At 31.8% G+C, this 14,156-nt stretch overlaps 1 protein-coding gene across 7 annotated transcripts in view; it reads right to left on the reverse strand.

The window, feature by feature from the left end:
- The window catches only part of LOC101898348 (uncharacterized), a 335,007-nt gene extending 321,294 nt beyond the window's left edge, over positions 1-13,713 (reverse strand). For 2 of the 7 annotated variants that reach the window (XM_059128044.1, XM_059128038.1), the window contains exons 1-2: positions 13,524-13,713; positions 12,653-12,909 (exon numbers count right to left, since the gene is read on the reverse strand). The gene's annotated coding sequence lies outside the window, so the exon portion shown is untranslated. The other 5 variants (XM_059128040.1, XM_059128042.1, XM_059128041.1 and 2 more) reach the window with 5 other exon arrangements.
- Between the last annotated feature and the right edge of the window lie 443 nt (positions 13,714-14,156).

Below are 14,156 nucleotides of genomic sequence, written 5' to 3' on the forward strand. Positions count from 1 at the left end.
CACCTCCCAAAAACGTGTTAATATTTTTTCCATCGATGTAGTATTGCAAAGTGATATTTGTCTCTTCTTTTGTGATTCATCCTGTAAGGGTCCGCCAATTATCCATTCAAACACAGTTTTTTGAGCTAATAGGGTACCAATCGATTTCATAGGTGTTCCAACTGTAAAGATGAGTGGGCCTATGTCCATCCCTATTAGGAGATCAACTGGTTGGCTGATGTAGAACTTCGGGTCGGCTAATTCCAAGTTCGTAGCGTCATGCATCTGTGTTCTTTCAAGGGTATATGATGGCAAGTTTGACGGAAGCGATTTCAAAACAGGTGCCCAAACTTCTAACTTGAAATTTGGGTCAAGTCTGGAACGTAATTTAAATACGCAAGCTTTAGCCGAAGTTTCAGAAATGAGTCGATTAATTCCTGTAACATGCACTAGGTTTCGTTTAGTGGGCAACCTTAAACGATTCTTTAATTTCTCAGTAACAAAGGTAGACTGTGATCCAGAGTCGATTATAGCTCGTGCGTCGTAATAATGACCATTCGCTTCGATTTGAACCATGGCTGTAAAAAGTAGGGTGTCTCCTGGACGAGGATTAACTTTACAGTCATCCTGTAGTGTCAAAGTTGTTATATTCGCTGTTTCTTCATTTGATGTGGACTGTATTAGTGTTGTGAGAGCGGCAGCACTGGTGCTAGGGCGTGCTTCCTCTTGTGTTATAGTTCCCTTATGTAACATAGTATTGTGCTTCAAATTACATGTTCTGCATCCAAAACGACTTTTGCAGTCTTTCACGCCATGGTTAGACGATAAACAATTGTAGCACAGGTGTGCCATTTTGACCACATGAATCCGGTCATTTACGTTTTTAGCGAAAAATTGTGGACAATCACGTATGAAATGATTAGATTGGCAAATTTGGCACGTATTTTGGTACTGAGTCAGGGATTGCTGCTGAATGTTTGCATTTTTACCCTTGTAATTTTGGGCTTTCTGGTTAATATTCGCTTGAAAACTGCTTGTAAATCTCCTTTTCTTTGTATAATCGTTTCTGCTCTGAGTCTGCTGATTTGGTTTTGACAAGTTTGGTTTTATGTTCCCTACTGATTCAAGCGTTTTGAATTTGTGGGTCAAAAAATTGTTAAAAGCTTTCCACGATGGTAGAGTCTTGCAATCTTCTATAGTATTTTCGAATTCTTCTAAAAAAGTTCTTGGAAGTTTGCTGGAACAAAGATATATTAATATAGGATCCCAGCCTGCTACTTCAACATTTTGTGTTTCCAAAATTTGAATGCAGCTATTTACTGTTTGCTGTAATTTCTGTATGCTGTAACTCGAATCAGTTGAAACGTTTGGTAAATTAAATAGTATTTTTAATTGCTCGTTCACCTGCATTCTCTTATTCTCGTATCTGTCGGTTAAATTCCTCCAGGCTAACTCAAATCCCTCATTTGTTAAAGGAACATGACTTATAACGTCTCTAGCTTCACCAGTTGTTTTCTGAGTCAAATGAAAAAGTTTTTCAACATTCCTCAATTTGGAGTTCTGGATGTAAATGGCGGTAAATAAATCCCGAAAAGTTGGCCAAGTATTGTAACTTCCTTCGAAAGTATCCGTGTCGCAGGGTGGTAATCTCGAAGGTGGGGTAAATTCAGTTTCCTTTTGAGAAAATTGGGTCTCGATTCTTAGTTTTTCCTTTGCTTCATTTTCTTTGAGATTTTGGATTTGTCCATTGATTATTCCTATCGCCTTTTTGTATGTATCGATTGCCTCTAAGTAGTGGGTCCTCAGTTTAGTTTTATCAACCGGTTTTTCTCCTTCCTCTGGAATAAAATCTCGGCATTCTAAATACGCCTTTTTTACTTGGTCATAAAATGAATTTAGCTCCACTCTCGATGCCTCCAATGTGTGTATGTCGTCATCTGTGCTGCGATGCTCACAATTGATGCGTAATCCTTCAGATCATTCACGCAATTTGCAAATTTCTCACGGTTGAGTTTAGACATCTTTGTTGTATCAAGGGCCAGACTTTACAACAAATTTTTGTATGACAAGAATTTGACAAAATTGGCCGATTAAGAGGACAGATCTTTGTTGTATTTGGATACAAACAAAATCAATCAATTTTTCTCGGCAAAACCTTGAATGTTACTTTCCAAATATAATTTTAACGACCAGTGATTTTTAATTGGGAATCGCGCTTTCGAATGCGGAAATTTTACACTACTTGCTAGCAAATACGTTTCAAGAGGTCAGAAAAATATTAAAAATTTCGACGAAATAAATTGAGAATCCAAGTTCGGCAAATCAATAAGCATTTATATTATTATTTCTGAAAATAGCAAGTATTGCGTAGAAGGGTCAGTCAAATCGAGGATATAATGGCCAAATTCAAACAAAATATCCGTTTTTACTATTTAAAATTTTTCAAAAAATAATAGCAGAAAAAATGTGTGCTGGGTTGCCACGAAAAAGTACCAATTTTCAAAGAGAAAAATCAAAATATTTACAATAAAATCGCTGAATTCCAATTCTAGGAAGATTTTATTTTGTGTAGAAACAAAATTTTTTAATAAAAGAGTTAACCAAAAAGGATTTACATGTATTGGAGTTTCCCAGCAAACTGTTTGACAACAAAAAAATTTGGGTCAAAAAATTTAATTTTTTTTGCAAGCGATGGTTCACTTTTTTCAGCAAATTCAATTGGAAATTATCCAAATATAAAACACTTTTGAATATTTGTCTGAGTCAACAAATACTCTATAAACGCTAGATTTGGATAAATAATTTTTTTTGACAATTTCTTCTTCCAAATTTCTTCAAAAATTGTAATTCCACAGAATTGTGATATATTTAGTAATTTATGCGGCAAATAAGTTTCCAAATTGTTTAAAATTTTAGATATATTTTTTCTTTCATAAAAAGAAATATTGTGGGTCGCAGATTAGATTATCGCAGCACCGATTTTTTAGAATATTATAGAGAATCAGCAAATATTTTTTGGGTCAAGTGCCAGCCGTTCACCAGAATAAAAATTCCAAAACGTTTCCAAAAATATTTAAAAAATTGTTTAAAAATATTTTTTTTTTTTGAGACTTCGGCAAAAATGACTTATTCGTAAAAACTGTTGAGTCAGAAATCGTATCTTAAGTTTTCAAATTTGTTCATTCAATCAAAATTCCAAAAAGTAGATAATTTTGTCGAAAATCCAAAAAAAAAAAAAAAACGCATAAATGTAAAAGTGTCTCTCCAGAAATTTTTCTATGTACCCCAAGATGAAATGTATGATTTAAAAGTGATATGGATTTTTTCCCAAAAATTTTGAGAAAAACATACCAGAAAAGATAAGACGATGTATTCACAGCCTCATAAGTAATTATGTTCATATGTAAGATTAAAAAAATTACTTTCCAATTTTTAAGGTTAGTTAACCTTAAAAATGTTGGTGCTTTTCCGCCAAAGGAGTTTATGATAACTTCTTGTATATTTAAAAGACAGGTCTTATTTCCAAGAATTCCCAAAATAACTTTTTCTCAAAATGGCGTTTATAATTATTTAGTAATATTCCGATGTATCTGTGTTGATGCAAAATATTTCTTGTGGATGTATGTATGTGTCAGGGGGTAAACAGCAATTTTTTAAAAGAAAATTTCCACACAAAATATGTCTGATAATTTTTCTAAGTTGTTGTACCGCAATTATGACGCCATAATTTGCGGCAAAATTGATTTCTAAAGAACGCTAGTTAAATGTAAATGGACTATTCCACAAAACGAGATGGCAAGTTTCCAAAAAAACAAGCATTGATTTTTCCAAAACATGTAAATAAATATTTTTTTTTTTTTTTCAAAATGGCCCCAAAATTTTATATTTAATAATGGTGTGTTGATTTGTCAAAGGTCCCACTGTAAACGGACAGACAAATAAGTTTCAAAAGAGAGTCTTAACTTTCCAGCTTTCCACAAAACGACGGAGAGAAATTCCAAATTTTCCATAAAATGTTCTCAATTTAACAATTTACGGGTTAGTTTCCATAATTTGGAAACTATTTTCCACAATTTCCAACTATTTTTTGAGAGCAATCTAGATGCTTGTGTGTATGTGTAAATAAGGACGTATTTGTGTATTCCCCAGGTCTAAATAAAGGGTCAACATCAGTCCAAGATCCCAAATAACGCTGAGTTTGGGTCAACTGTGTCAATGGGTGTCAAATTATATGTAGAAAACAGCGCTTCTATCATCTAAAGGCACAGTGTCGGTGTCAAATTTAGCCGCACACTGCAATCCTTTCGCGATTCCACGCTCAAAAGCACAAAAAAATAGCATTCGTACTCACTTTGCCTCTCTTTGTAAAGTTAGGAATGTGTTGATATATGTGTTACCCCTTGGTTCTTCTTCTTCCTTCTGTTGAGTCTGGGTTGTTCTGTTGGTTTTAGTTTGTTATACCCGAACCGTTGTGTCTTTTTAATTGTCGTTTTGCTTGCTGCTTGTTATTTTTCTGTGGATATAATAAAATTTGTTATTCACTGTTTTTATTATTATTTTTTTGAATTATAAAAATTAATAAATTTTATATATTTTTTTGTTTGGACCCACTGTGGTTTATTTTTTGTCTTTTTGATTTTTCCACTGGTCTCTCACTCGTATATTGTTGCTTTATCACTATTGCTTTCCACTGATCACTGTTCTGTATTCGTATGCATGTGTGAGTGTGTTTTGCCAGGGTCTACTGTTTTGTTGAAACACTTATTATTTTGTTCTTTTTTGGATGTCTTTTTTTATTTCACTTTGTTTTTTGTTATAACACTTTTGTTGAATGTATTTTCATTTTTTGATTTATTGTTCACTCACTGTTTGATTTGATTTCTTTTTGTTGTTCAATTTTTATTGTTCACTTATGAGTACCGTTCACTTATGAGTTAGTTCACTTTTATGAAATTGTTATATTGTATTTTAATTTCACTTCACTTGCACTTTTTTTTAATTTATTTATTAAAAAACACAATCTGGCTCGTCAAGGACCAAATGTTTTTAAACTTTACCTTTGACCCTTTTTCCTTTTTTTGTTAATTTATTGGATATTTAATTTGTAATTGTATTTCATGTGTTGTTTTATTGTAATTCAGTTGATTTGTCTAATTTAGAATTTGTTTTATGTTAATTATGTACAATTTTGGAATTCAATTTGTTTGGCGTTTGTACAATGCTAATGTTGTTTTTTATAATGTAATGTTGTGTAATGTAATTTTAAAATAAAATTTCACTTATTTCTTCACAGGGCACTTGTTGATTTGGTGATTTTCGCAGGCACTTGTCGCTTCACGGGGCACTCGCTGATTTTAATGTTGTCGCTCTCAAGATGTTTGTCGAACTGTCCGGGAATATTCTGGCTTTGGGCTGCCAGAGCTGTTGAATATTCCAGGATTTATTGGAAAGTGCTTGGCTAGCGGCAGCACGTATGCATGTATTTGTTAATATGCACCAATGTACATATTGTGTACCGCTAGCCGAAAAATTTAAAATTCAAACGCACAGTAGCGACCAAAAGTATGGTCACTGACCATACAGCCGGCATACCAATTTTTTTGTGAAAATAATTAATAATAACAATAAATTAATTCATTAAAATATAATATTATTGTTTATTAAAACTGATTCGACGTCTTTATTGTACTTTTCTTAAGAATATGAATTGTTGAGGACATTCACAGACAAAAATTTAATTTTTATTAGAATAATTCATCTTTTCTTAGCAAAATTGTGCACAAAGATAGCTGACAATATATTTGAAGTAAACAGAATACATTTATTTATAATAGTTTCATTTATTTGGGCTTAAAAATAAAAAGTGCCGACTACTGGGACATGCCGAACTTAGGCACACTTACCCTATGTACGTTGTAAGTCAATATTAGGAAAAATGACAGGATGTGATGTTTGTCATTCTGTTTGTAATTCAAAGAAATTAGAAATTAGATTATGACCCAACACAGGATATGTGTTTTTGATCATGGTAAATAGAAACAGTCGTAGTTTCTACTAACGATTTCCGATTATAAATTGACGTTATAACAAAGCAAACTTAAACAATAAATTATAAATATATCTTTTTTTGGGGTCCATTTAATGGAGCTTAACCATGCATAAACTAAAATATTTTGCTCTATACTCCGCAAAAATTAAGACAGAGTTTTAAATTTGATACAGTCCTAGGGGTTACATGAAGAATCATTAGTACAAAATATGTATCAGGTCGGTGTACATTGTGATATAGCCCCCACAAATGATATAGGCCCTTTCAAATTCCTCAAATGTATTTCCAGGGCCTTGGTCACATTTCTCAATAGATTTTGCCCTTATTTGGCATCTTAGCTTCTAAGGGGGTAGATGAACTTTTCGTACAAATCTTTCAATGCCAATGTTTCGGAGTAGCGCCCATATAAATGTACCTCATGATTTTACCTACTTCGAAGGTTTCGATTATATTTTCGAATCGATTTGGCTTAAAATGTGTATTTAGGCTACTTTGAGGGTATGAATCCATAATACTATGGAGGGTATATTCAATTTGTCAATCCGTTTGTAACTCCTCGAAATACTCATGTCAGACCCAACACTCTTTTATTGGTATATTTTTCCGCGATTTTCTTAGATTATAGACTAAGTGTACCAGTAGTCGGCACTTTTAGGATTTTCGCGTTTTTAATCGCTCACCATTCTGAGTGGAACATTTCAATTATTACAAAGTTCATTTATTCTGATTCGAATTTGTTTTTGCAATAATTAATAATAATAATAAATTAATTCATTAAAATATAATATTTTTGTTTAGTTAAACTGATTCGACGTCTTTATTGTACTTTTCTTAAGAATATGAATTGTTGAGGACCTTCACAGACAAAAATTAAATTTTTATTTGAATAATTCATCTTTTCTTAGCAAAATTGTGCACAAAGATAGCTGACAATATATTTGAAGTAAACAAAATACACTTAGTTATTATAGCTTCATTTATTTGGGCTTAAAAATAAGAAGTGAAGACTATTGGGACATGCCGAAGTTAGGCACACTTACCCTACCCTTGTCCAAAGACCATTCCGAATTGATGGGAATTGAGAAAATCGGCCCAGCCGTTCTTTATTCTTATAAGCAAAATAAATAAGATCTATTTCGTTTATATATATATATATATATATATATATATATATATATATATATATATATATATATATATATATATATATATATATATATATATATATATATATATATATATATATATATATATATATATTCCTGACCAATAAAGTGATGTTGATAGCCAAGAAATCAGATATATGGCAAAATAATATATATATATATATATATATATATATATATATATATATATATATATATATATATATATATATATATATATATATATATATATATGTATATATATATATATATATATATATATATATATATACGGGCCTTTCAGGTCCGTAGTTTTAGTCTTTAATGCATAGTTTTTAAAGCATAATAATTCACAGATCTTAATATAAATGATTACCGGACTAAATATTAATAAATACGCTTCGCAAATATGCAAATACAGGTTCATGTACTGGGAGATTTATAGTGTTTCAAAAAATCTGATGCTATTTTTGGGGCAGAGGTTTTAATTTAAGAGTTAATCAAGTTAAAACGCAGCAACTTCGGCCTCCACCATTTGGAACGAAATTGGAAATCTTCAAAAAATAAAACCCTTAAAATATTCTGTTTATATTTTTTAACCACTGAATGGAGCCGTTATATAGGGGTCAATACGACATGGATCCATTGCTTCTCATAAGCCATTACCATATTCAAATTCGAAACATCAAATAAACGGTGAATAAGGTAGCTAAAATCACCAAAATATCGTGTATAGGGAGGTACCGTTATATCTGCGCGAAGACCTGGACCTGCATAGACAATTTTCTGTCACAGACTGTAGTTCCCATTACGAACTCTAAATACGTAATTTGAAACAATTCCGAAATACCGAATATTGGGAGGTACCGTTATATGGGGGCTATACGAAGACGTGGACCTGCAAAGAAAATTTTCTGTAACAGGCTGTAGCATCCATTACGAACTTCAAGTACGACATTTCACACAATTGTGGTGGGTATTGTACCTAAAATCGTCAAAAAAAAACGAATATAGGGTGGTACTGATGTATGGGGCTTATACGAAGACCTGAACACACATTTTAAGCCAAATCGATTAGAAAATATAACCAAAAAAATTTCCGCGAAAAGGCCTTCTATCCCCTTAGAAGATAAGATGCCAAATAAGTGTAAAATCAATTGAAAAATGGGACCAAGACGCTGGAAATAGCTGAAATCAGCGGATACCTTTACATAAGGGTTATACCAAAGCATGGTCCTATTCTTATATTTATTTGAAAGAATGTGTTATTCTTCCTAAAATCTCAAATTACCAATATTTGAGGAATTTGAAAGGGGCTACATCATTTGAGGGAATACATCAATTTAGACCGACCTGATACATATTTTGTACAGCTGATTCTTCATGAAACCCCTAGGACTGTATCAAATTTAAACTTTGAGGCCCTTTGTGTTTGGTTAAGCTATATAAAATGGAATGAAATGAATGGAAAAACGTTTGACCCGAAACTCGTTTTTGGGATTTTTATCTATAAACCAAACAATTTTCCAAGTGTAATTTCCCGCAATGTAATTACTGACGATAGCGCATAGTCACCGTATAACGTTACATGTGAGTTAAGGTTACTTTTAAGGTTTCGAAAGAATTTTCCGAGGATATGCATAATTTTCTTTCTTAATTTTCAATTTGCTCTACTATTTCGTATAGTCCGCATATAACAGTGTTCTTCTGACGATAGCGCATAGTCACCGTATAACGTTATATGTGAGTTAAGGTTACTTTTAAGGTTTCGAAAGAATTTTCCGAGGATATGAATCCTTTTCTTTCTAAATTTTCAATTTGGTATTTCACTGATTGCAGTCCCAATGAATTTTGCATTTTATGTTCTCATTGGATGGATTATTTCCATATCTAGTCAATTTCTTGCAGTTTTGGACTTCAGAATCGAAAGTAATTCCTAAATTGAAATCCTGCCAATATGACTTTAATTTAATTATCATAAATATTGTTTCATCGATTTATAAATGTTAGGGACCCCATAAAGTATGTTAAAAAGTTGAAATCTTTGTTCATTAAATTATGTCCGTGAGCCTCTTCATCTACCATTTGCAATTACGATAGAAGTCGCCAAATTTAATATGCGTCTTTCAAACTTTGCACAGGTATTTATATTATTCTTAGGTTAATTGATGTTACAAAATGTACATATTTGTTCTCATTTAAATATATCCCTCATATAATATTATCTCCCAATATTCGTCGACTAAATGTGCTCTAAATTTTAGGTATTTTGAAGGACTCAAAAGCATTTTTGAGGTTATCAGAAAATTACAACAAAAGTCCACTTTATGATTTATTTTGTATTCCCCAGTACCTCTTTATATTCTTTATATAATCGTATTTAATTAAATTTTCAATTCTCAATTACCAGAATTATAAAGGTCTTAACAATATTTTCCAAATCAAAAGTAGTTACAGAATTCGTAACTTTTAGAAGATCATGTCATAAGGAATTTAGTTTCTAGCAGTCGATTAAAATATGTCTGTCTGTGTATGCGCCCGTTCGTTGAAATCACAATAAAGGCGAAATATTTCGGTTAATCTTTGAAATAAAATATTCCTAGGAAGTTAGAATATATCGGTTTCGTTTAGATATAATAATACCACTAAAATTCGTCCTTTTGCATGTTTTTGGTACAATTTCTACCGAATTATCTGTAACTTGACATTTAAAGTTTTTGGTATTGTGAAATCAATACCGGAAATAACTAGTTACTATTGGTTCCCAACATTTGAGGAATTTGAAAGGGCTATATCGTTTGAGGGGGCTATATCACAATGTAGACCAACCTGATACATATTCTGTACAAATGATTCCTCGTGTAACCCCTAGGACTGTATCAAATTTAAAACTTTATCGTAACTTTTGCGGAGTATAGGGCAAAATATTTACGCCCCTTTGTGTATGGTTACGCTAAGTAAAATGGACTCTAAAAAAAGTTAGATCCGGGAAGCCTTCTTGTGGGATTTTTATTTACCAACCGAAAAATGCCCGAACCCCAAATTGTCTGCGGCGCAGTGTAATTACTGACGATAGCGCATAGTGCCCGTATAACGTTACCTATGATTTAAGCTTACTTTTAAGGGTTCGGAAGAATTTTCTGCGATTTTTCTCAACATTTTCTTTCATGACAACGTTTCCGCTGTAATTACAAATAACCAACAGAAAATTTGAGTCAAATCGGGCCAGAGGAACTGGCCACACCTACTTCTTTAAATTTATATGTAAAAAAATTGAACTGATGTGTTACTATACTTTTTTAATTTTTTTACATATAAATTTAAAGGAGTAGGTGTGGTCAGTTCTTCTGACGCCACAACAGATGCCTAGAGTAAAGGGGGGCGGTGAGTCAAGAGTTCGTCGTATACTAACTGTGGAACAGATATCTTCATGATTTTTGCAAATATTAGCATTTTAGATAAATCGAAAAAAATGAGCGGCAAAGTGGGCTTTTCACTTTTTCTATGCATAAAAACGTAAATCTGGGTAGGACGAACATTAAAAAAAAAAAAAAAAAAAAATATATATATCCACATAGTTCCAGCCGGAATATATAAAGCAATATATAAAGCAACTGAAATTACAATGAGAATGAATGCCCAGTAACTTTTGTAAAAATTCAGATATTGAGAAAATGTTTCTTGTTTTAAATTAGGTGCTTTATTCACTTTTTAAAAACCTAAAACATAAAAACAAAATTTTTATATAAAAAATAATGTATGGTAAAGTCAATTAAGCCGATTTTGGCTTGGACAAAACAAAAGCAATTCCCTTGTACATTCATATAACCGCTGCAATATCAGTTGTTTTTACTGTGATATTTATCGCTTTTTGCTTCCTTCTACAATTTCGCTTGTCACAAATCCTTTTTGAGAAGTTTTTTACAACAGTATGTGTTTTTCTTTTCGTTTTTTAAGTACTGCCCAATAAAAATTTAAAATGGCTACAAACAAATGCAGTACCTGAAAAAAAGCAATTTATCAAAACTTGACAAATATCGGTTGCGGGAGTCAAAAATTGATGTTTTGTTATGGCCGGCACAATCACCTGACCTAAACTCCATAGAAAACCTTTGGAGTATCGTAGATAGGAAGATCAAGCGAGATTCGGAAATAAATAAAAAACATTTTGTAAAGAATTCGGGGTGCCTGGGAAAGCATACCCAAGGATCAAATTGAGCGTGTTATAGATTCAATGCCTCGTAGGTGTGCAGCTGCTATCAAAAATAATGTTTATGCTATCGACTACTAGCCAAAATTTAATTATTTTAAAATAAAAAATCAAAAGTGGCTTTAGTTTTGGCCAAGCAAAAATTGCGTCATTTTAGTTTTCCACATATTATTTTTCGTTCAAAATTATTTTTGTATTTTTATTTTTAGTTTCTTAAAAGTGAATTAAACCCCTCATTTAAAAGAGGAAAAATAATTACGATTTATTTATTTTTGTAAAAGTTACAGGACATTTATTGTCTTTACGATTTTAGTTGCTTTAGTTTTGGCCACCAGTGTATATATATATATATATATATACGCTATCGTCAGTAATTACACTGCGGGAAATTACACTTGGAAAATTGTCCCAAAAAACGGGTTTCGGGTCAAACGTTTTCCCATTCATTTCATTCCATTTGATATAGCTTAACCAAACACAAAGGGCCTCAAAGTTTAAATTTGATACAGTCCTAGGGGTTTCATGAAGAATCAGTTGTAAAAAATATATATCAGTTCGGTCAAAATTGATATAGTCCCTCAAATGATGTAGCCCCTTTTTAATTCCTCAAATGTTGGTAATTTGAGATTTTAGGAAGAACAACACATTCTTTCAAATAATTATAAGAATAGGACCATGCTTTGGTATAAACCTTATATAAAGGTATCCGCTGATTTCAGCTATTTCCAGCGTCTTGGTCCCATTTTTCAATTGATTTTACCCTTATTTGGCATCTTATCTTCTAAGGGGGTAGAAGGCCTTTTCGCGAAAATTTTTTGGTTATATTTTCGAATCGATTTGGCTGAAAATGTGTGTTTAGGCTAATTTGGGGGTAGAGGGGCTTTTAAAAAACAGTTAGTGTATACTTTTTAATACATCTGATCTATTATTTGGGTTTTAAACTCTCCAATTAAAACATCTGGCCGAAAATAATTATGCTTTAAAATCTATGCATTTTACTGGGGAAAATTTGTCCAGTATTTTTGATAAATTTTTGGTCCAATAAACTTGTAATACCCTCACAACATAGTTTTGCTTCGTTCACACTAATTTTGGCGTTTTCTTTGCACTGACATAATCATTTGCGAGAACCATCTGTCGTGTGACATATGTTCATTTGTGTCCTGCAAAAGTTACTAACTAAATATTACTGGAAAAGCAAACAGACGCAGATAATAACACTCTATTAGCGACGAATTGTGAATTTCTTTGGATGCACTCCCTACTTACCCGGACTATTTTGCTGGAATGTTGAATTTTAATAACAAACAGATACTTTGGTGGCACTATAACATTTATTAACAGTGCTGTACATTAATCTTCAAGTTTGTTTTAGAACGCATAGGGTGGATGGCATTTGGATTGAAGACTATACTAAACAAAACCATGAACTCTAAAATACACCCTTTTTCTATACTTGTAATTGTTTACGATGTTCGTGTGCACAATTTTTGTATTTATTTACCGGATATAGATTAAAACAATTTCTTTTTTTTTATCAAATTTGAGAAATTATAAGAAAAAACAGATTCACTTATCACAATCGTTTGTTTTGTATAAATATGTGCGTATGTATTATTTAACGCATGCTCTCAATGAACTTCTTGTTCATATGTACAGAACATACGAACATACATATACATATTTTGTAAGTAGTTTTTAAGCAAACAAATTTTTCACATTGTTCTCAACAAACAATCACATCATTTAATCATTAAAATTTAATTTTAAATTCTTCTTCGGTTTGTTTATCGAACATAACTTATTTTATTTTATTTTAATATATATATATATATATATATATATATATATATATATATATATATATATAAACCCTCATTTTTTTATTATATATAATTGATACAAAGAAATTTCGTGTGGGTCGCACAAATCACAATTATTCACTGAAACGTATTGCGAAATTTCTGCGGCGTTTCGATAATCCGATATTAACTAATAATTACTACATTTTCATCCCAATTCACTGATAACGTAATAAAAATCAGAGTTTTGACGGCAAGCAACAAATATGTATACAACTATTTATGTGTGCACATCGGCATGTACATAAATGCGATTTCACTATTTTTATTTCACTAACTTTTCAATAAATCTCTTAATGGGGGGCAAGAATATCACTTTTTATTTTATTTAATTTTTATTGATTGTTACGGTACCGAAATACGATTTAATTATATACTATCCGTTTTATCAATTATTTGTGTATAGATTCAGAATAATTGTATTGCCGTTGTGGAATAACATATTCTCCTATATGTTTTCATATACACACTACCTGAAAATATATTAATGACCGAAAAGCTTAAAGCTCCACGGCAGCTTTTCTCTTTCACATTTATATAACAGTGCTGCCCCAGCTATTATATCTTAATAGAAAATGTTGCATAAAAATGCTGCCAATGTTTCAAAATTGAATACACAACCCGTTACGTAGGGTTGGTATACACAAAAATCTCCCTCTGAATGACTCATTTGCGTAGCTGTGTTACACTCTTTCAGCGTATATTTTCAAATATTTCTACAGGAATGTATGTTTTTGCTAAGCTCTTAAAATAAAATGAAGTACACATTTTGCGATGTTTTTATACCCTCCACCATACTATGGAGGGTATATTAACTTTGTCATTCCGTTTGTAACTCCTCGAAATACTCATGTCAGACCCAACAAAGTATATATATACTTGATCAGCGTAAAATTCTAAGTCGATGTAGC

This window comes from Musca domestica, unplaced genomic scaffold (genome assembly GCF_030504385.1).
Source record: "Musca domestica strain aabys unplaced genomic scaffold, Musca_domestica.polishedcontigs.V.1.1 5, whole genome shotgun sequence".
Taxonomy (NCBI): domain Eukaryota; kingdom Metazoa; phylum Arthropoda; class Insecta; order Diptera; family Muscidae; genus Musca; species Musca domestica.